Consider the following 23,541-nt stretch of genomic DNA (forward strand, 5'->3'; position numbering starts at 1 on the left):
TATGATAAATTTTGACCAATAGTTTCAAATATTGATGTTTACTTAAGAGCCTATATAAATCAAAGTTGAAAATATTGATATACTGATATCCACAAGAGCTAAGTTAAGTATTAACCACGCAAAAGTCATTACTAAACCTCATTATGAAAATGAAATGGTTAGACCTCCTTCCGAAAAGGGTATTTTGAGAAGGACGTGTATTAGATATAATTCACATTTATCTAATGACATTGTTGCGCATCATTATAAAATGAATGAGTTAGAGATTAAAATCTCTTTCCATAAGGTTAAGATTGAAACCTTTTCAAAATAGGTATTTTGAAAGGATATGATGGGAACATATATGGTTTTATCTGAATAACTTAGCAAAGAAAATATATATTTCAATTCTTGAAATGGTTTGATTGAGTAGTTAATTGCGAAACATGTGGAATTACGTGGGAGTTGGAAATTATCATGTGAAGTCATGGAATTTAGTGGGAGCTATCATCTTGTAAAAGTTTATAACATCACATCATGAGATGTTGGATAGGTGTTGAGATATACACATCAAATCAACGAGAAACGTAGGTTATTCATGTAAATGAAAATGGAATTACCATTACCAGTCATGGTCGTTCATTGAACCTAAGAATGGTTGATCTCATGATTATTAGTTACTAATGTTTCCGCCATTAGAATAATCATGCACATGTCCAAAAATGAATCATATGCATAAGAGCATGATGAATCATTGGCAAGCCATAGAAGAAACGTCATTAATTCTCGAGGAGAATCCGATGAGCGATTTGATGTTAGACAGAACACTCTGTTATTAAAATTCGAACAACACGTAAGGATTTATGAAAATCTTAAGCCTTTCAAGCTAAAAAGAGAAATAATAGGTTTGGAAAAGTACTTAATTGAAGTAAGAAGTTACGCAAAACTAATATTTCCTAATATGCTAGGACTTGTGAGAAGTGCTAGGCTAATCATCTTGACAAATTGTTACAAGACTCTGTAAAACATTTACCTAGTGCTTATGAGTGGGTGGGGTACTTGATCAGTGCAAGTTATATCATTCACTGCAAATTCAGTGGTTATGTAATAATCGACAGGGAAGTTCTTTCAAGATAAAGAACCCAAACCAAGGTTGGGAACCTATATGTTTACTTGGTAAGGTTCATGCAATGAAAGATAACATGAACGTAAAGGAAAATGCGATTATAAAAAGTTTGAACACATGGACACATGGTAAGTTAAACTTCTTTTGCAATCAACAAGTGTTTACACACTTACGATATGCATCACAAGGTTGTAATATGGTATTGACTACCCGAATGTGATGTCGACATTTGTCGTTTGAGTTATTATTAACTCACCTTATACTTTGTTACATCCAAACGGGTTGTAGAGACAATTGAACCCCGTTAAAGTGAACACGGATTAGCATTGTATTCGCCCATAGTTACTTACATGAGGTGACATCTCGAAGTAACTAAAGTGTGATGCGATTGATGGCAAGTTCAAATGCCATGGAGTCATAGGAGAATGACTAGCCGATCACATAGGCAGACTGTTAGGAACACTTTGTCGGGCCTTATGACCGCTTATAGAGTTCTGGCAAATTATTATAGCCTGGTCGTGACGAGAGCTACTATAGTATTCTAATGAATCGATTCTTTTGACTAAAGACTGTTCGCCTAAGGTGGCACAGTTTCAGATTAACTTTGATTTATGTTACTACGACCTTCGTAAATGGGATCAAATGGGCGTATTTTGGGTTATGATGGTTGTGGCTAGTCGAAGGGAATAAGTGCGATGGGAATTGTCCACCCCTTCTCAGGGTTATAACAATATCTCAAGGCCACTCCTATGCTACAAATATAAGGCACCCTCACTACATATGGAGTGACTTTGAAAATGTTCAAAAAGAAATGCAAAAAGTTGTCAAGTATTGAATTGCCAAAAATCAAAAGAAATGACAAAAGAAAGTGTTCTCAAATGTCAAATGCCACAAGAAATTGGAGGGAAAAACATCAACAAAGCAAACTCCCAAAGTGAAACTCAAAAATCTATTGATCTCTTTACCCATCGTATCCATTTTTGTGCATGGTAGAGAGGGGACAACCCTTCTTCTTGTCTAGGCAAGAGGGTGAATTCCGCGATCCTCCAGTGTTTCTAACACCATAGGGTGTCTATTCTTGACAAAAGCATTTAATGATTGAGGACAAAGGTACCCTAGCTTGACACAACTTGGAGGTGATTTATTGGTATCCTTCTAGGCCTAGTAGTTTGAAGAAATTGTATCTATGAAGGAGTGTGTACCCTTGAATTGCTTCCCTTGTAGATAATTTCCTCCACTTAGATGAGGAAAGTGGCTATTCTTTTGTAGATGCATCCATTATTTGACTTTGTGTGCTTAATGTTTGGATGTGTCGCCATTTTGGCAAGACCCACCTTGCCTTGCAAGAAGGCGTCCTACTGTTGGAATATGTGTCCTCCGACAATTATGCGATCACAACTGTTGATCATGATGATCACATGTTTAAGTCTCATTTTAAAGAATACAATTGGGAAGTAATATTTTTGTCAATGGTCCACACATATCGGTAATGATTGGTGACTAGAGTTTGACATTACGTGTTCGACGGTGGTGATCGATTGATCCCCTTAGGTCATACCTAAAGGGTAACACTCTTAATTGATCATTTAATTGATCGTATGACGATACGGGTTAATTAAATTACTTAAAATTGATGGACGATTTTGGAAGTAATATTTACGTGTCTCATTGTAATTTGATTAAATAAGATACGGTCTAAGTAATCGATTTGTTTTAATTACTTAGATGAAATTATTGTTTAAGGAAACAATTGCATTTGAATGAATAAATTATTATAAATACAAGATGTTGTGATTTATAATTGGTAAAATATTTTGGTACAAGTAATTATGAATTACCAAGTCGATTTTTGTATATGACGTATTTTTATTAATGCGTTGATTTTTAATATGTTAAAAATACATAACAATTTTATGTGACATGTGACATATGACAAATTAACAATTTGACAAAAATAAAATGGAGTCCATTATATCAATAAAAACCGAAATAATGGGGATGATTAGGAATATATTATGTTCATTATGTTAGTGGTAAACATAATAATTTCTTCCTAAACCTAGCCATGCAACCCTACTTGATCTTGTGAAGACAACCTTGTGCATGCATTGACCCCTTCCTTCCCCTTCCACCCGGTTTTTCAAGAGGAGAAAACCATGGGTTTTTCTCCTTACTTTTACCATATACACTACCAATAGTTAGTGTATCAATTATTCATTTTTACACACATCTAAAATAAGAATTTTAGAGAGATAAAAAGCCTTCCTTCTTCTCCTTCTCTCAACCGAATTAGAGAGTACAAAATAAAGATTTTTGGTCAATTTTATACAAAAAATAATATTGTTCTAGTAATAATAATATTAATTTTATTAAGTTGTTAATTTGGGTATAAAACCTTGGGAGTGATTCTCTACTTGAATCCTTGTTCATCCACTTAAGGAAGCTCAAGAACAAGTGAGTAAGAGAACTCACTTGTGCCCATATAAACCGAAATCCTCAATATATGATGATGATTTCTTCTTTAATTCTTTATAGTTTGCATGCATAAGATCATCTTTTAATTTTATGACTAAATTAAATCAACACATATTTGAATATGTTATGTAAAGAGATATAGATTTCTAACACCTACCTTATGGTTATCTTGTTGTGAATTGAAGGGGCGGAGATAGACCCGCTAATTGTCTCATATCGGCTATGTTATTAGGTTAGTTTAAATAATGGTCCTAGTCTTTGTCACCTCTTTACTCGGGACGAGCAAAGGTTCGGTTTGGGGATTTTTGATGTGACCATAATTAGAGCATATTTAGTCCCCAGATTAGCCTTGTTTCCATGCTTTTTAGTGCATATTTGGGTCATTTATTGTCTTTAGTCCTTTGTTTTGCATATTCTTTGAGGTTTTGTGTCCTTGGTAGGAAAGGAGTGCAAATCTTGCATTTTCATGGCAAAATGAGGCTAAATTGATTGAATTCAATGACCAAGCATCAAAGAGAAGACAGGATTAGAAGGCCTTTGTACATACTATAGTAGATGGGCAATGATGAGAAAAGATCTTTGCATCCCCGAGGAAATCCCCAAGGATTTTATGAAGAAAATGGAAGAAAAGAAGAAGGAAAGAAGTTGTAAGACAATCCGGGCGGATTGTCCTCAAGACGCCCGTCCAAAGACCCACAATCCGAGCGTCTTCCTCTACAAGACGCCCGTGCAAAACGCCCAGAATCCGCCCGTCTTCCCCTTCTGGACGCCCGTCCAGAAACACCCAAATCCGCCCGTCCCGTGCCCTGGACGCCTGGATTCCCTTACAGCCTTTTCGTCTTCTACAAGCTTCAAGGAAGGATGCGGTTATTTTTCTAAGACCGGCGAATAGGAGACCGAAGTCTCCCTAGAGACCGGCGATTCCTCAAGGACTTAATCGTCATTTAAGCCCTTAGTAAACCCTAATTTATGTAACTAATCCCCACTATAAATACCCTATTAGTCTAATTAGAAGAGGATGTTCTTTTTAGCAATCTTTAGTGTAGTTAATATCAATCAAATCTCTCTTTAATCTTGTAATCAACATTTAATCAAGTTTTAATACAAGTTTCATTTCCTTAATCTCTCTCTTGTTCATCCTTTGTTTTTGGGTAATTGGAGACTATTTGGGTTATTATTGGGAGATTGTCAACCTTACAATCTATCATCAAGTACTTCTATTATTCTTTGCTTTATTATTGGAATCATTAATAGGTATAATTCTCTTAATCCCTTTTTAATTATTGTTAATCACTTTCATTTATTCATCATGTTTTACTTTGTTGATATGATTGACAACCTTGCTAGCATGTTCACATTATAATGAGTGAGTAGTTTTCTTAGCTAGGGTTAATGGGTAATTAGGGGAAACCAACATGGGGGATGATTCATGCTTAAATTAATATGTTTTCATAGTTTATTTGCTTGCTTGTTGTGATCTCAACTTATGCACATGTTATGTTTGTTGAAATGCGAGCCTATGAATCCTTGCATTTTTTACCCATTACCTATCTTTTCAATGACACTTGTAAGACATAAACCAACTAGAGTCTCATTAGACCATGCATATAGTTGAGTAGGGAAGATTAAGTCGACTTGTGGTGTTGTACAATCTAATCGATTCGGCTCCGGGACCCAAACTTTCCAAGGATTGTAAGATATAAACCAACTCGATCCATCACGACAATAACTGCTTGCTTATAATTTGAGAATATGTTTGTATGATCAATTCCCATGAATCCCCTATGACCCCATGACACCCTAGTGCCTTTTATCAATTGTTTACATCCCTTTCAATTCATCTTGCTTGTTTACTTTTATTGCTATTTAGTTTAGTGATCTTCTACTTCAAACCCCAAATTGTGACACCCTTAGACACCACTAGTTGCAATAGAAAATGTCATCTCAATTCCCGTCCCTTTGGATCTGACCTTTACTTGCCTCTTTACTAATTGTAGAGTTGTTTGTGAAGTTATAAATTGTGTTTTGGTCTAGGCGCTCCTAACGACAAGTACCCTTTGATCACAAAATTGAAAGGACTTTGACAACCAATAGAAGACTTGCTAGGAGAACTTTGAGAGGTATTGGTGAGGTTGTAGATATTCAACAAAATACTATTGAGTTCATCAACCCTTTTGCAAGAGAAGGTGAGGAGAACCCAACATATAATCCAACACAAAATCAACCCACAATGCCTAAATTTTCATCACATTCCGTACCAACCGAGGAGAACCTACCCAACGGTACTCCCACACCACAACACTTAACCGGAAATTTCATTGCCAAATCCGCATTTATCCAATTAGTCAAAAGAAGCCAATTTGGGGGGATGCCTAGTGAAGACCCTCACTCTCACATGGAGACTTTTTGTGACTATTGTGATGCAATATCTCAAACCGGTGTAACTCAAGACCAAATTCGATGGGTCTTATTTCATTTTTCTCTAATTGGCACCGCGAAACAATGGTTGAAAGGCCTTGATAAGGCTACTCTTGGAATTGATTCTTGGAAGAAGTTGGCTCTAGCTTTCTACAAAAATTTCTATCCACCGGAAAAGACTAACATGCTAAGAGCTCAAATTACGGGCTTTAAGCAAAGAGATGAAGAATCTTTGTATGAAGCTTGGGAGCGATTCAAAGGAATTTGCCGCTCATGTCCTCATCATGGACTTAGTGAGGTGGTTCTTGGTATAACAATTTTGGAATGGTCTTTATGAAGACTCAAGAAACATTCTCAACATGGGATCAAATGGAATGTTCACCGAAGTTGATGACAATCAAACTTGGAATAAAATTGAGAAACTGGCGGTCGATAACTCACAATATAGTAGGCCTTGCAAGGCTACTAGAGGAGGAAAGCATGAAGTTGACTCTATTACTCAATTAGGTGCTCAACTTAGTGCTCACATTGATATCATCATCTTGAAGTTTGAAAAAGCTATGGCTAGACTTGAAGAAACCTCAAAATCACCAAAGCATCATGTTAATGCCATGACGGCATTTTCATCAATCCCAAGTGGGATATGTGAGAATTGTGGAACTTTGGGACATGACCAAAGTGAATGTAGAGGAACAAATGAACAAGTGAATGCTTTTCAAGCATACAAGAGTGGTACCCCTTATTCAAACTATTACAATGAAAACACCAAATTCCACCCAAATCTCTCATACAAAAGCAAAAATGTTCAAGACCCTCAACCAACATACACCCCACCTCCCATGAGAAACCAAAATCAAAGACCCTTTTACAACCAAAACCAAGGTTACCAAAATCAAACTCCATACAATCAACAAAATGACCAAGGTTTTGATGTTCAAAAAGCGGTCCTTCAAATACAAAAGAATCAACAAGAGTTTTTCACTCAAATGGAAAAGGATAGTCAAGCAAAGGAAATCACCATCAACAACATCCTAGCCCACACCAAAATGTTGGAAACCCAATTGACTCAACTAGCATCTTCAAACTCACAAAGACAAAAGGGGCAATTACCACCTCAAAGTAATCCCCCAAGACATGAAACGGTTAGTGCCATTCACATGAGGAGTGGTACAAGGTATGAAGCACCAAAGGAGCAAGTTGAGGATGAAATTGTGGAAGCTAGTGACAAAGAAGAAATTGTGCAAAACTCCAATGATGGAGAACCATCAAAAGAGGAAGTTTCAAAGAAAAATGAAGACAAGGCCAAGGAGAAGGAGCCCATTGTTTTTAGACTTCCTTTTCCGAGTCGTCAAGCCAAGCCCAAATTTGATGACCAACTTGGAAAGTTTATGGAGATTGTGAAGAATTTATAAGTCTCGATTCCTTTCACGGAATTAATCAATCACGTGCCGGCCTATGCAAAATACATGAAAGACATCCTCACGAAGAAGAAGTCAATCCGGAAGCTTGAGACTATCGCCTTCACTAAGGTGAGTAGTGCAATACTTCAAGGGTGTTCACCTCCAAAACTTAAAGATCCGGGAAGCTTCTCAATACCGTGCACCATTGGCGACACCACGATCAACAAAGCCTTATGTGATCTAGGGGCTAGTGTGAGTGTTATGCCGTACTCGGTGAGTAAAAGGTTAGGGATGAGAGAGCTTAAATGCACCAATGTCACCCTCTAAATGGCCGATAGATCGACGAAGACACCATTAGGGATATGGGAAGATTTTCCCGTAAGAGTTGGGAAATTTTTCATCCCGGTGGACTTTGTCATTGTTGACATGGAAGAAGACTCCAATATTCCAATCATTCTAGGAAGACCTTTCTTTCACACCGCGGGTGCGGTGATTGATGTGAAGCATGGAGAGTTCACTCTAGAAGTGGGAGATGAGAGCATAACTTTCAATCTTGACAAAACCATGAGAGCTCCCCGTTTGCATGAACCATGTTTTATGGTTGATCATTATAGTAGGAAGGATGATAAGAAGAAGTCGGAATCCCAATGGAAGAAGAAAGTTGATGATGCTCCATTCAAAGAGCAAGTGAATTGTAACAAAGAGAGCTTGAAAAGCTCACCAAAGTCAAGCAATGAAGAGGATGGCCTCCTTGGCCAAGACAAGAAAGTGGGAGAGTTGTCTCTATCAACTCAAGAGATCTTTAGTGACCAAGTAGATGAAGTTTGTGGTCTTTGGGACGATGAGTTTGAAGGGATTTTCAATCCCTATATTGGCAATGCTATCGAGAAAGACCAACATGAAGGATAACAAGGGCAAAGATCTATTGAATATCTTTATCATGACAATGAACAAGCTTTTGACAACTTTTTCAAGGTGTTGAGCAACATCAACAACACCTTGGACATGCCCCCATGACATCTCACTAAGTATGAGAGTTTGGTGGAGTCCTCCCTAAACCACCATTTGTAAATATTTCTAACTCCCTAACTTGCATTTTAATTCCTACATTGCATTTTTGTCATTTTTGGATTTTTATGCTTTGATCAAGATAATTATCATTTTTGAGAGAAGTGAGAGAGGGACTAATGATTTTAATTGATGTGTAGTGCTTTAGCTTAGTTTGGGGATAGCAATTGCCAGGGCTATTCATGCCTTAGTAGTGGCCCTACAATAAGGAACACGGGATTTGAAGAATGAAAAATGACACGGGATATGCAAGTGCACGGATGGAACTGAATCCGGGTAGACCAGGGAGAATCCGAGCGTCCTTCAGGGGAATCCGCTCGTCTCTAGGGAATCTGAGCGTCTTTTATAGAATCCGTCCGTCCAATTTAACTACAAAATTGAAAATTTGGGACTGTTGAAGAATCAGAGCGTCCCAGCAGAGAAGACGCTCGTCTCAATGAATCCGCTCGTCTTTGCAGAAAGACGCCCGTCTTTTTGCCAGTTCAAAATGAGAAAACCTGCTGTAACAAAATCCGCCCGTCTTTGAAAGAATCCGCTCGTCCCGCAGTCGGAAAATCCGAGCGTCGGTGAAAGACGCCCGTCTTTAGGCGAGAATTCTGAACCGGAATAGGCGAGAATCCGAGCGTCCCGAAGGAAAAACGCCCGTCTGCCCCAGCAGTTTCAAAATTTTCGGGTGTTTTTAAATACCCCTCCCACATTCATTCCTTCATTCATACATTCAAAACACTACCAAAACCCCAAAACCCTCATCCTCTCCATCACAAAAACAAGATTTCCTCAACCAAATTCAAAAAACTCAAATCCAAACTTCCTTTTAACAACAATTAATCACTCCTCCTCCAACAAAAATCAATCCAAGCACCAAAATCTTCAACCTTTGAGTCGATTTTTGAAATACAAAGGCAAAGCCTTTCATCTTAAAATCGATTTGGGTATAATTGAAAATTGACGATTTTCAATCTTTTCTTGGTATAATCATCAATGGCAAGAACAAAAGGATCAACAAAGGCTTTTAAGGCAAAGACACTCTAATCATTTCTAACTCCCATAGGGATACATTTGCCAAGTATGCTAGGAAATCCTTTCTACCCACCAAATTCATATGTGAAGATGCCTTGACAAAATTGGGTGTCCTTGAGCAAACAAAAGCCTTCTTTGAAGCCATAGGGTTGGGGAAATTGTTTACTACAAGAGAATTGACATACCCCTCCCTTACCTTGGAATACTTGAGTTCATTAAAAGTGACTAAGGTAGAGACTAGAGAATACATCGAGTTTCGCCTTGCCAATGTGAATAGGCGCATCACCTTTGATGTTTTGAGTAAAGCATTAGGTCTTAGTGATACACCTCGTTATTATAAGAAGCCCGAAAAATATGACCCCGCTCCTCTTTGGGAGGCGATTTCCGGGAAGAAATTTGAGAACTATCATGCTTGTCGCGCACTTTTAGTCCACCATCCGGGCATTAGAGTGTGGCACAAGGTCATCGGGAATACTATCATTGCAAGAAAAGACACTAACCACTTTACCAAGCTCGATTGTGTTCTACTAGAGTCGGCCTTAAATATTGGAAGAGAATTCACCAAGCCTTACAATGCTCTAAGGCTTTTGGTGGAGAGATGGCTCAATGTTGATTGTGGAAAGGAAGGCACCGCTTTTATCGTAAATGGAGGTCTAGTTACTCTCTTGGCCAAGTACTTTGATCCTAATTTTAACAAGGATAGCAAGTATTTGGCGAAAAGAGGGGGTCATCTCATTTACATGGATGCCATGATTAACAAGTACAAGTGGGTCAAGCATAATCCTCTTGACACCAAATATGGGTGGCTCACCAATGATGCTAGATCTTTTACTTTGCCTTCCAAGATATGCCGTTTGAGTGTCCATCGAATGAACTACCTTCTTCCCCTCTCAAAGGAAGCCGAATACATCATCCGTCAACAAAGGGGTGAAATTGAAATGCCCTCCTCCTCCATTGTCACACCACCCTACCCATTCAAATATCAAGAGTTCAAACCCGAAGGTGTTGAAGTGGGCAATGACTACATGACTCTACTTATGCAAGAGATGGACAAACAAGCTTATAAGGATCGGGAAGATGCATACTTGGCCCAATATCCACCCCTTATTCATTTAGCTAGGCAAGGACTACTTGATCCTTCATGTCCTTTGCCTAGTTGGGCGGATAGGGAAGTTTTCTTTCCAAGTGCACCTAGGGGTAAAACGGGTCACGATGAGGTTGTCGGTGATGAGGTTGTTAATGATGAGGGCATTGTTGAAGAGGTAAATGAAGAAGAAGAGGATGATGAAGGAAGTGAGCAAGGAAGTGAAGAGGGAAGTGGTGATGAGTCCACTTCTATTGAGGAAGATGATGACAATGATGATATGGTGAAAGACTAGCAAGCTTTGGAGGCTCCTACCCTCTTAAGGTTTGTCTACTTCTTTCTTTGTTTTATTTATTTTATCTTGATCATGGTTGGAGAGTCCTAGCAACATAGAGGACTAACAACTCGGCCCCATTGAGGTGTTATTATTTTATTGTTCCCACTTTTGAAAATCCAAAATGACAATTTAGTTTCATGCATTGCATCTTGTGTGCATGAACTACCCCAACTTTTAGGACATTAGAAATAATGTCTATCTCGGTTTGGGGAAGTACATGCATATGCAACAGGAGGTAATCTAAATTACGCTCTCGGTCATAAACAAAAAACTCATGCATCATGTAGTGTATATTAGTGTAGATTAGTGTATCTTGCATTTAGTGTAGAATTCATGCATCATGCTTGCATAGTTTCTCATCATAGGTTATTTTAGAAAATAACAAACCTGTAACTTAATAAGATGCTTTATCTAGTTTCAACTCCGCAAAAGTCTGAAATGAGAATAAACATGAAAATGGTTATTAAGCTTGGTTGGTTGGTGGCAAAGGGTTTTGCACGCAACAACAATGCTTCATTGTATTCGGATATGATTTGATATAGTTGAATTTTAAAATCATCCTACAAGAGTTTTGAAAATTGCAACTATCCTAAGGTAGGATGAAAACTTAAAAAGAGGTCTTAAGTAGATGTCAAAGAGTTGAATTGTATGTTTTGATCATGTGATAAACAATTGTCGAATTTTCAAGTAGTTCTGTTTATACATGGATTTTAGTGGAAGTAATGTGGTGTTTTTAGTCTTATATGTAAGGGACATATTGATCATTGTCAATAATGAAAGACTTAGGAGAGGAATAATACATCACTAAGGTATCTAGACCTATAAAGATAGTTCTAAGAGGATATTGGCGTTAAATGAATATTCTTATATTGATAAGAGTCTAGTCAAGTTCAAAGGGTATTGAACATGTAGAAATTGAATCCACTTGCTTCCGCTGCGTGATTAATTCATTGCGCTAAGATGTATTACCATTCTTATACCTCGTATACATGGAGTTTGACGAGATGTTACAAATCGAATTTTTGGATAGATGTCTCTATATAGCCATATAGTTTATTGGTTAGTTCTCTTGGAGTACTAAAGAAATGAAGCTAAGTGATTAGAATTGATATGGATTTATGTGCAAGGAGTTACACGATAACTATATTCCAATCACACTAGGATGGTTAGGGAGCTATCTTGGCTATATTATTTAAGGAGGATATCTGCTAGATACGCTCTATGCAGTAGAACAATGAGAGATTTACAACGAAAATTGAGTATACTTGCAATAATGAGATATGCAAGAAGGAAGGGATGAGATTAAAATTCGGTTTTATGAATTGGAGGAACCATGAAAGTTCGTTCCAACAACCGAAGCTTCTATCCCTACACACTGTGAGGACAGTGGGAGTGATTCCAAGGCTAAGGAACTTATCTCTAGATTGGATCTAGACATGTACTCAAAAGATTGTTATAATAAAGATTATACAAAGGGAAATGGTATAAGTTTAGGAAAAATGCAAAGTGTTGATAAAACTTGCTAACCAAGGCCTTTTCATAGGCTAAGCATGATAAGTCATGACATTTCAATTGAGTTGAGATGTATAGTTGTATTCAATATTGAGTATGGATTATAGATTATGTAGTAATTGATATGGTATCAATTTTACATATGTGATAATGCATTCATCGTTTGAGTTTTATTAAAAACTCTTCTACTACCTTGTTATATCCAAATGGGTTGTAAGGACAATGTTGAATCCCATTAAAGTAAACTGGATTAACATAGTATTGGCCCCTAGTTGCTTATATGAGGTGACGTCTCAAAGTAACTAGAGTTGGATGCGATTGATGGCAAGTTCAAGTGTCATAGAGTCATAAGAGATGACTAGTCGGTCACATAGGCGGATCTTGTATGGGACACTCTATTGGGCTTATGACCGCTTATAGAGTTCTGGCAATTTTTATAACCTGGTCGTGGCGAGAGCTACTATAGTATTTTTATGAGTCAATTCCTTGACTAATGACTGTTCGCCTAAGATGGCACGGTTTGAGTGACTTTGATTTATGTTCTACGACCTTCGTAATTGAGGTCTAATGGGCATGTTTTGGGTCATGATGAGCTGTGGCTATTCGAAGGGAAGAGTGCAATAGGAATTATCCATCCCCGTCAGGGTTATCTTATATCTCAAGGACACTCGAGGAGTAATGAACTGGAAATGCGTGGCCACGCTCGGAAGGTATCTATGGTAGATAATTTCGGTCAGACAGTTATTCTCCCGATCGAAGAAACCACTCATGATATGATCAAATGCAAGTACGACCTCCAAGACACCTTGCATTGAGTGGGAGATAGTAATAGGACAAGAGAATTGGTGACGCACACTTGTCGCGGACAAGTGGGAGATTGTTGGAGTATGTATCCTCGACAATAATGAGACCACATGTTTAAATCTCATATTAAGAATACATGAGGGAAAGTAATATTTTATTGTCAACTGATCCACATTAATCGTTAATGATTGGCTGACTAGAGTTTGACATTACTGTCGTGTGACGGTGGTGATCAGTTGATTCCTTAAGATCATACCTCTAGGGTGACACTTTTAATTGATTAATTAATTAATTGTATGATGATAAAAGTTAATTAATTCCTTAAATTGAACAAATTTTATTTATAAGAGAGAAGTTTTATATCTTATTGTACTATGATTAAATAAGATTTAATTTAGTAATTTAAGTGTTATATTACTAAATTGACTATTGTTTACGAAACAATTTAAAATAAGAATAAATGGTTAATTTTAATTACAAAATATTGTAGATTAATTTAACAAGACCCATTTTAAGTACTTGTAATCAAGAATTACTAATCAATTTGTTAAATGTAATTTATTAATTGAAAAATTGATATTTAATTTGTTAAATATTCAATAAAATTAATTAAGACATGTAACATGTTACATGACCTACCAAATTACATTTTACAATTGACAAAGTTAAAATGAAGGTCTTCTAATATGAGGAAAAACTGTTGGACAAGGGTTAGTGGGTGATGATTTTTGTCATTAGTTTAATGCATGCTTAAGGACATAATGATGACAAAAAAAAGCATGCTTAAACTAGACCTACACCTAACCTTTCTTGTGAAGACAAAAAGCAAATTGAGAAGTGCAATTTTGGCTCCCAATGTGTGCAAAAACCGTGCCCCTTACTACATGTGAGAGATGTAGTTTTTCCTCATTATTCATTCTAATTTTCTCATGCAAAATGATTCTCTCTTCCTCTCTCATAAAAATTGTTTTATGTATAATTTGTTCCAAAATCTCTAATATTAATCTATCTTACTAGAAGTAGTAAATCATAATATTAGTTATAATTTAAGGGCTCATATTCTAGTTTCTAGTACATAAATTAGTATATGAATTAAGAGGGATTACCTTGGTACAAATCCTTGAGGAGTAGATCCTACCATTGGATCTAAGGGTTTTATTGGAGCATTTGGATTTTCTTAAAGAAGACTAATTTGGAAGGAGTTCAAATTAGTATAATCCATTCTGCCCTCATTGTAAGTAGATCGGTTTTCTTCTTACTTTGCGTTTTAATGTTATGCATGCATAAGATCTAATTAGTTTTATGACTAAACTAAAACCACTTAGTTATTAGAGATGTCTAATAAGAGATATATAAACCTAACACTTTCATCCTCGTAGTCCTCCTTCTTAACTTTCTCCTTCATCCTCTCCTAAACCTTCCTTAACCCCCATCATCCTCTTATATATACTCCGCTTCCCCTCCTCTTCCACGTGCTCTTATATTGCGCCTCTTCCCATTTTTCCTAGTACTGTTCCTCCATATCTTCCTATTTCTCCTCCCCACCTTCCATATTCTCTTTCCTCTTATCGTTCGCATCCATCCATTTTTCTCTCTTTACCTCCTCTTCTTTCCCCATATTCTCTTTCTCGACCTCCATCCCTTTCCCCTTCCTCCTCCCTTATACCTTTCATGCCTCTTATCCTCCTCTTATACATCCTCTATTTTCCCTCCTCCTCCACTTGTTCTCTTATTATTACTCCACTCATTTTTGTTCTACTGCTCCATATATTCCTTTTTTCTCCTCCATTTCTCTTCCTCCTTTTCTTTCCTCTAACTGTTCACATTTTCCATTTCCCTTTCATTACATCCGATTCTCTCTCCTTGTTCTCTTTCTCGACCTTCACCCTTTTATCTATCCGTATTATCCTCCTTCCTCTTCTCCTCCTACTATTTCTCCTACTTCCCTTAACCCTTTCTCCTTATCTTCCCTCCATTCCTCATCCTCTTCCCCTCGTTCGTTTCTTTCGCCCTCTTTTTTTTTCTCTTTAGTGTTGCCGCCTCCTAATCCTGATCCTCACCCTTCTTCTCATCCTCCTTGCTTCCTTTCTTATTCCTCCTTCCCATTCTATTTTCATGTCTCTCTGCCTCTTATGTTTAGCCTCTCTATGATTATTAGAAAAAAATGACATCCAAATTACGATTGCCTCTATTAATTGATACACTAATGAAAACTAAATTCAATTTGTTTACTAATTAGATTTTTTAAGTGGAGTTTTCTTATAATTTTTTAAATTTCTCATTATAATCATTTTTCTTCTTATTACTCCTCCCCCTCCTCCCTTTTCTCCTCGTACTACTTGCCCTTTTTCTCTTCCTCCTCCTCCTCCTCCTCCTCCTCTTTCCCCTACTTCTCCCTATCTCTTGTCCTACTCTCTCTCTCTCTCTCTCTCTCTCTCTCTCTCTCTCTCTCTCTCTCTCTCTCTCTCTCTCTCTCTCTCTCTCCGACGTCCTTGCATCCTCAACCACGTCCTTCTCCCCCCTCTTTATCCTTTACTTTCTCTCATAATACTCCTCCTCCACTTTATCCTCGAACTATTCATTCTTATCTTTCCTTTCCTCTTTCTCTTGCCCATCCTTTTCTCACTCATTTTCCTCTTATAGCTCGCATTTTATGACTTGTTGTTACATAATCAAATTAATTATGATAGATATTGTGAGTTGATTTCTTCAGATTAGGGTGGTTTAGGGCATAGAGCATCATATATAGATTTCAAGCTGGTACAGTATAGGTTAATTGTCATTATTTTCTAACTATTCCTTCTTTAAATTTCTCTCAATTCCTTCATATTGCTCATTTTATTTATTTATTTTAATATCAATTCGTTGCTTTATCCGTCATGTCTACCCAACATCTACACTTTTATAATGATTAGAAAAGTTATTTACTACTCAAGAGAATTGCTACTTACTTAATGATGTATTGATTATGTACAATTTGCTAAGATATTCTTTGTGAAAAATTGTCGTAATTAGTTACTCATTAAGCCTCTCTTAAGACGGATATGACGGATATATCCGTCCTAAGAATAAAATGGGTTAAGTAATCACCACTTGTGTGAATGAGATAAATATTTCGGTTCTCCATTTGCATTATGCCTTTGTTTTATTCATCTCACATGAGCATATTGACCCGTCTTAAGCTTAAGACGGATATCTCCATCTTATGTGAGAATTTGTGTTACTTATTGCTTTTGGTGATTATTTTCATCGACAATTTAGCTCATTTTGTACGGAATTTAGCTGATTACAATTTTTTTCCTCAACCTAAACTCTCGCAATTGTAATAAAACTCAAAAATCACCTCTTTCTATATCTTTACTTTCGTCCACGTCTAACCTTGAACTTTTTTACTTGAAATTTGGACATCTTGTTGACAAGTTTTAGAAAATATTTAATTTTTGGTAATCATTTTGCTCAAAATATTTGGGTTTATCCTCCGCGTTGCTGGTACATCAAGTGTTCAAAAAGGACTTAAATTACTATTATGTTTATCGAAAAGTAATGGATAGAATCAGGCACTCCATTCATGACCTATACAATAACATACTATAAAATGGTATTAATTCAGTCAACATGGTCATAATCACAATCCTCCAAATCATCGTCGTACTCCATAGAACTTGTTTCAAGATCATGTGTAAGTATTAGCCATGGTATGTTTGAATACGCAAAATATGTACAACACAACCAAAATATCGGTACAATATCTTACAGGAAGATTGATGGACAAAAGAAAAGGGATTTAACAGCAATAACCATAAATGTAGAAGAACTCTAGGGTAAGTTCAACAGGTTTTTCTTCATTAGCTGCAATTTGATCCTATAACAAGCAACTAATGAATGAACTTGCAGCTGCAATAGTGAAATATTAGCCAAATTAATAGGTTGTGGAGTCTAAAATTAATACATAAAGCACCAAGATAAGGCATTCTGTTACTTAAACGTGCAATCCAATTGACCCAACCAAGAAGAGATTTCCCAGTGAGACGTGCATAGATGTCACCAGAAAAATGATTATAGCTCTTGTTGTAAATTGATGTTACTTTTATCTGTGCACATTTAGTCCCATAATTGAACCCATTTTGTATACTAATATAGCATTCCATGACCATTTTATCCGTCAATTCCTTCCTATTTTGCTTTCCTATTGCATTGTAGATGTTTTATAGGAAAGAAGATAATGAGGCGGAATTTTCGTCTCTTGTGGATATTCGGAAGCTTGTTGATGATCTTGGATAGACTAGTATGAAGAGGAGGCAAGAATAATGACCAAGGATGTAGGAATAAAGAGTATATAGAAGGATCATAGGCTAAAAAGCAAGGATGACGAGAAAGAAGCTATTACAAGAGGAAATTGCTCGTACCTAAACCAAGAGTTTTTCTTTTGGCTCTGAAAGTATGCTAGATGAAACGGCGTCGAAAAATAAAGTGGTCTAGGCTTTTGAATCACTCCAATAGGAGTCCGGATGAGAAAATGACGTCCGTTTTACGATCCGAGCTCAAATAGACAAGCTGTCCGCCAATCCGCGCGTCCCGAGACTCAAGACGCTCGTCACCCGACCCAAGATGAGCGTCTCCCCTTCAAGACGAGCGTCTTCCTTTCCTCCTATCCGAGCGTCCCACAGCCAAGACGCCCGTCTTGCAGCCTGAGAATCCGAGCGTCTCCTCCACGATACGCTCGGATCACGAGACAGGACCTCCGCGCCAAGACTCCAGACGCGCGGGACGAGCATATTGTGGCGGGACTAGCGACGTGATATGCGCATCTCCCTTCGAGACTTGCATTTCCCTACTCAACACTTAGCAACGCAATTTACTAATCTATCCTTGCTTAACCTAATGATGTACTACTATATATACTTCATTTGTAATAATCAAGAAACCAAGCCCTCTTATGGAGGCAACAACTCTTAGCTTAGATCAAGTTTCCTTAGATTAGATTAAGCCTTCATTAGGAGTAGATTAGAATAGATTACTCTTTAATCTTTCCACAAATCACACATTAATCTTTCCTTAATTATTGTTCAAGTTTATTATTGGGTAATTGAAGATTATTGGGTTATTATTGGAGAATTGACAACTCTTCATCAATCAATCAAGTTTTCTTCTATTATTCTTTGATTTATTATTTGGAATCATCTTCATAGGTATAATTCTCTTTAACCTTGTTTAATTATTGTTAATCACTTTCATTTATTAATCATGCTTTGCTTTGTTAATATGTTTGACAACCTTATTAGCATGTTGAACTTGATAATGAGTGAGTAATTTCCTTAGCTAGGGTTAATGGGTAATTAGGGAAAACAAACATGGGGAACGATTCATGCTTAATCTAATATGTTTTCATAATTAATTTGCTTGCTTGTTATGATTTTAACTTATGCACATGTTATATTCGATGAAATGCGAGCCTATGAATCCTTGCATTTGTTACCCATCACCTATCTTTTCAATAAGACTTGTAAGACAAAAACCAACTCGAGTCTCATTAGACCATGCATATAGTTGAATAGGAAGGACTAAGTCGACTTGTAGGTGTTGTATAATCTAATCGATTGGCCCGGGACCCAAACCTTCTTAGGAATTGTAAGAAATACACTAACTCGATCCCATCACAACAATAATTGCTTGCATCTAGTAGAGAACATGTTTGTATGATCAACTCCCATGAATCCCTTATGAACCCATGTCACCCTAGTTCTTTTAATAAATTGTTTACATCTCTTAATTTATTGTTTGTTTTACTTTACTACTTTCATTAGTTTAGAACACAACTATAAATCCAAACAAATTATGACACTAGCATAAATTGAGACAGATAGACTTAGAACCCAAAGCACACCGTCCCATGGATCGACCTCGACTTAACCACTAACTAGTTATTTGTTGAGAATATAAATGTGTTTGATTGAGAGACATGACGACATCTCTCCTCATCAAAATGGCGCCGTTGCCGGGGACGGTGTTATGTGATTAAGTTCTTACTTGTTTGTCTAGTTTTATTTGTGCTTTAACCTTGAGGAACTTGTTCCTCAAGGTTCGTTTTTACCATTTTATTGTAGTTTCCATGTTGGTAGTCGTATCTTTATCTTGGCTATGATGATGACCCAAGACTTGGTACATGGAGTATGTGGTGGATCTTTTGAGTATGATTACAATGGGTATGGAGAGTTTGAGGAGCAAGTCAACACAAACCTACCTTACAACTCATACAATGAAAGTCCTAACCACTACCCCAATTTTTCTTACCAAAGCCTCCATATACAATATCCACAACAACCACCCTCCCAAAACCTACTTTACCATCAATGCCAAATACCATCCTACAACCAAAACCCATAGCCCCAATCTCCCATGTACCCACAACAAGAGAATGAGCATAATTTTGACATGTAAAGTGTGGTTCTCCAAATGCTAAGGGACCAACAAAATCTCTTCATGCAAATTCTAGAAGAGAGCCAATGACACAATTTATAACTTCACAAACAACTCTACAATTAGTAAAGAGGCAAGTAAAGGTCGGATCCCAAGGGACGGGAATTGAGATGAGATTTTCTATTGTAACTAGTGGTGTCTAAGGGTGTCACAATTTGGGGTTTGAAGTAGAAGATCACTAAACTAAATAGCAATAAAAGTAAACAAGCAAGATGAATTGAAAGGGATGTAAACAATTGATAAAAGGCAGTAGGGTGTCATGGGGTCATAGGGGATTAATGGGAATTGATCATACAAACATATTCTCAAATTATAAGCAAGCAATTATTGTTGTGATGGATCGAGTTGGTTTATATCTTACATTCCTAGGAAAGTTTGGGTCCCGGAGGCGAATCGATTCGATTGTACAACACCTATAAGTCGACTTAATCGTCCCTATTATACTATATCCATGGTCTAATGACACTCGAGTTGGTTTATGTCTTACAAGTCTCATTGAAAAGATAGGTGATGGGTAAAAAATACAAGGATTCATAGGCTCGCATTTCATCAAACATAACATGTGCATAAGTTGAGATCATAACAAGCTAGCAAATAAACTATGAAAACATATTAATTTAAGAATGAATCATCCCCCATGTTGGTTTCCCCTAATTACCCATTAACCCTAGCTAAGGAAACTACTCACTCATTATCATGTTGAACATGGTAGCAAGGTTGTCAATCATACCAACAAAGTAAAACATGATGAACAAATGAAAGTGATTAACAATAATTAAAAAGGGATTAAGAGAATTATACCTACTAATGATTCCAATAATAAAGCAAAGAATAATAGAAGTAGTTGATGATATATTGGAAGGTTGTCAATCTCCCAGTAATAACCCAAATAGTCTTCAATGACCCAAAACAAAGGATGAACGAGAGAGAGATTAAGGAAATGAGATTTGTATTAAAACTTGATTAAATGTTGATTACAAGATTAAAGAGAGATTTGATTGATATTAACTACACTAAAGATTGCTAAGAAGAACCTCCTCTTCTAATTAGACTAATGGGGTATTTATAGTGGGGATTAGTTACAAAAATTAGGGTTTACTAAGGGCTTAAATGACGATTAAGTCCTTGAGGAATCGCCGGTCTCTAGGGAGACTCCGGTCTCCTTTTCGCCGGTCTAAGAGAAATATGCGCATCCTTCCTTGAAGCTTGTAGAAGACGAAAAGGCTGTAAGGGAATCCGGGCGTCCAGGGCACGGGACGGGCGGATTTGGGTGTTTCTGGACGGGCGTCCAGAAGGGGAAGACGGGCGGATTCTAGGCCTTTTACACGGGCGTCTTGTGGAGGAAGACGCTCGGATTGTGGGTGCTGGACGGGCGTCTTGAGCACAATCCGCCCGGATTGTCTTACAGCTTCTTTCCTTCTTCTTTTCTTCCATTTTCTTCATAAAATCCTTGGGGATTTCCTCGGGGATGCAAGGATCTTTTCTCCTCATTGCCCATCTACTATAGTATGTAAAAGGCCCTCTAATCTTGTCTTCTCTTTGATGCTTGGTCATTGAATTCAATCAATTTAGCCTCATTTTGCCATGAAAATGCAAGGTTTGCACTCCTTTCCTACCAAGGACACAAAACCTCAAAGAATATGCAAAACAAAGGACTAAAGACAATAAATGACCCAAATATGCACTAAAAAGCATGGGAACAAGGCTAATTTGGGGACTAAATATGCTCTAATTATGGTCACATCAAATATCCCCAAACCAAACATTTGCTCGTCCCGAGTAAAGAGGTGACAAAGACTAGGACCATTATTTAAACTAACCTAATAACATAGTCGATATGACACAATTAGTGGCTCTCACTCCGGCCCTTCAACTCACAACATGACAACCATGAGGTAGGATGCCTTCTTGCAAGGCAAGGTGGGTCTTGCCAAAATGGCGACACATCCAAACATTAAGCACACAAAGTCAAATAATGGATGCATCTACAAAAGAATAGCCACTTTCCTCATCTAAGTGGCGAAAATTATCTACAAGGGAAGCAATTCAAGGGTACACACTCCTTCATAGATACAATTTCTTCAAACTACTAGGCCTAGAAGGATACCAATAAATCACCTCCAAGTTGTGTTAAGCTAGGGTACCTTTGTCCTCAATCGTTAAATGCTTTTGTCAAGAATAGACTCCCTATGGTGTTAGAAACACGGAGGATCGCGGAATTCCCCCTCTTGCCTAGACAAGAAGAAGGGTCGTCCCCTCTCTACCATGCACAAAAATGGATACGATGGATAAAGGGATCAATAGATTTTTGAGTTTCACTTTGGGAGTTTGCTTTGTTGATGTTTTTCCTCCAAATTTTTTTGTGGCGTTTGACATTTGAGAACACTTTCTTTTGCCATTTCTTTTGATTTTTAGCAATTCAATACTTGACAACTTTTTACATTTCTTTTTGAACATTTTCAAAGTCACCCCATATGTAGTTAGGGTGCCTTATATTTGAAGCATATGAGTCTATTTTTGCTCCTGTTTTCATTTGATGCATTTTGCAAACTTTCTTTCACTTTTCATTTCATTGAACTCAAATTGATTTCTTTTTGTGTCCATTCCCTTTGATGACAAAAATGTGGTAGAACATGGATGAATGATGCATGGTTTCAAGGGTCACGTTGGAATAAATGGTAGCCAAGGAGTTATCACACCACAAGATACTCTTGACTAGGCCTTAATCCATGGGTCAAAGGATACTAGCATGACACATCATAGGGTGTTTTACAGTTATTCTAACAAGCAAAGTCTTAAGAATAAAAAGCATCTACTAGGGCCTATATACACTTGCCAAGCTTCCCAAGTAGACGGTTTCACAAAATTTTCTAACATGCAACTACATGCCATGATGCAACTAACATATATACATCCTAATGCAAATGATTCTACCAACTAATATGCCAAATAAACTAGATGCAAGTCCTAAATTCATATTGTTATACCGCATCAATCAAAATAAAACCACATAGTCATTAACATAAAGAGGAAAAAGGAGATTGGAAAGATCATACAATGCGGTCTTCAATATCCTCATGTCTCGGATGTGGCGTAGTCATTCAATGTGAACAAGGATAAAGCAAACACAATATATACAGCAATATATACAAGACTACACTACAAAGGAAATGAATTTGTTTTTGGATTTTCAAATTTTTTCAATTTTTTCAATTTTTTCGAAACTTTTTAATTTTTTTAATTTTTTAATTTTTTTTTTTTGAATTAATGTTAATTTAGAATTCCCCATCCCCACACTAATATGGGCATTGTCCTCAATGGCCAAAATGATGGGAAACTATGCAAGCATGATGCATGAATTCTACACTAAATGCATGCTATACTAATCTACACTACATGATGCATGGGTTTTTTTGTTTATGACGGAGAGCGTAATTTAGATTACCTCCCGTTGCGTATGCATGTACTTCCCCAAACCGAGATAGACATTATTTCTAATGTCCTAAAAGTTGGGGTAGTTCATGCACACAAGATGCAATGCATGAAACTTAATTGTCAATTTGGATTTTCAAAAGTGGGAACAATAAAATAAGAACACCTCAATGGGGCCGAGGTGTTAGTCCTCTATGTTGCTAGGACTCTCCAACCAAAGACAAAGTCAAATATTGTACAAGTTAACAAAACATAAACTTCTTTCTTGAAAATTGAAGGAGAAGAGATGAGGAAACTTCACTTAAGCTTGAGATGGGTGCCTCACGCCCGCTCCATCTAGCTATCATGAGATCCTCTAGAGATCGCCGTCATCTCCCTCTAGATCACTATCCCATATTTCCATGGATGC

General features: G+C 37.1%; 1 non-coding gene across 1 annotated transcript; it reads right to left on the reverse strand.

The window, feature by feature from the left end:
• Nucleotides 1–6,182: 6,182 nt before the first annotated feature.
• LOC141626061 (small nucleolar RNA R71) lies at nucleotides 6,183–6,289 on the reverse strand. The gene has a single exon (XR_012535790.1). It is a non-coding gene; the product is annotated as a small nucleolar RNA R71 (small nucleolar RNA).
• Between the last annotated feature and the right edge of the window lie 17,252 nt (nucleotides 6,290–23,541).

The sequence above is a fragment of the Silene latifolia genome, chromosome X, assembly GCF_048544455.1.
Source record: "Silene latifolia isolate original U9 population chromosome X, ASM4854445v1, whole genome shotgun sequence".
Lineage (NCBI taxonomy): Eukaryota > Viridiplantae > Streptophyta > Magnoliopsida > Caryophyllales > Caryophyllaceae > Silene > Silene latifolia.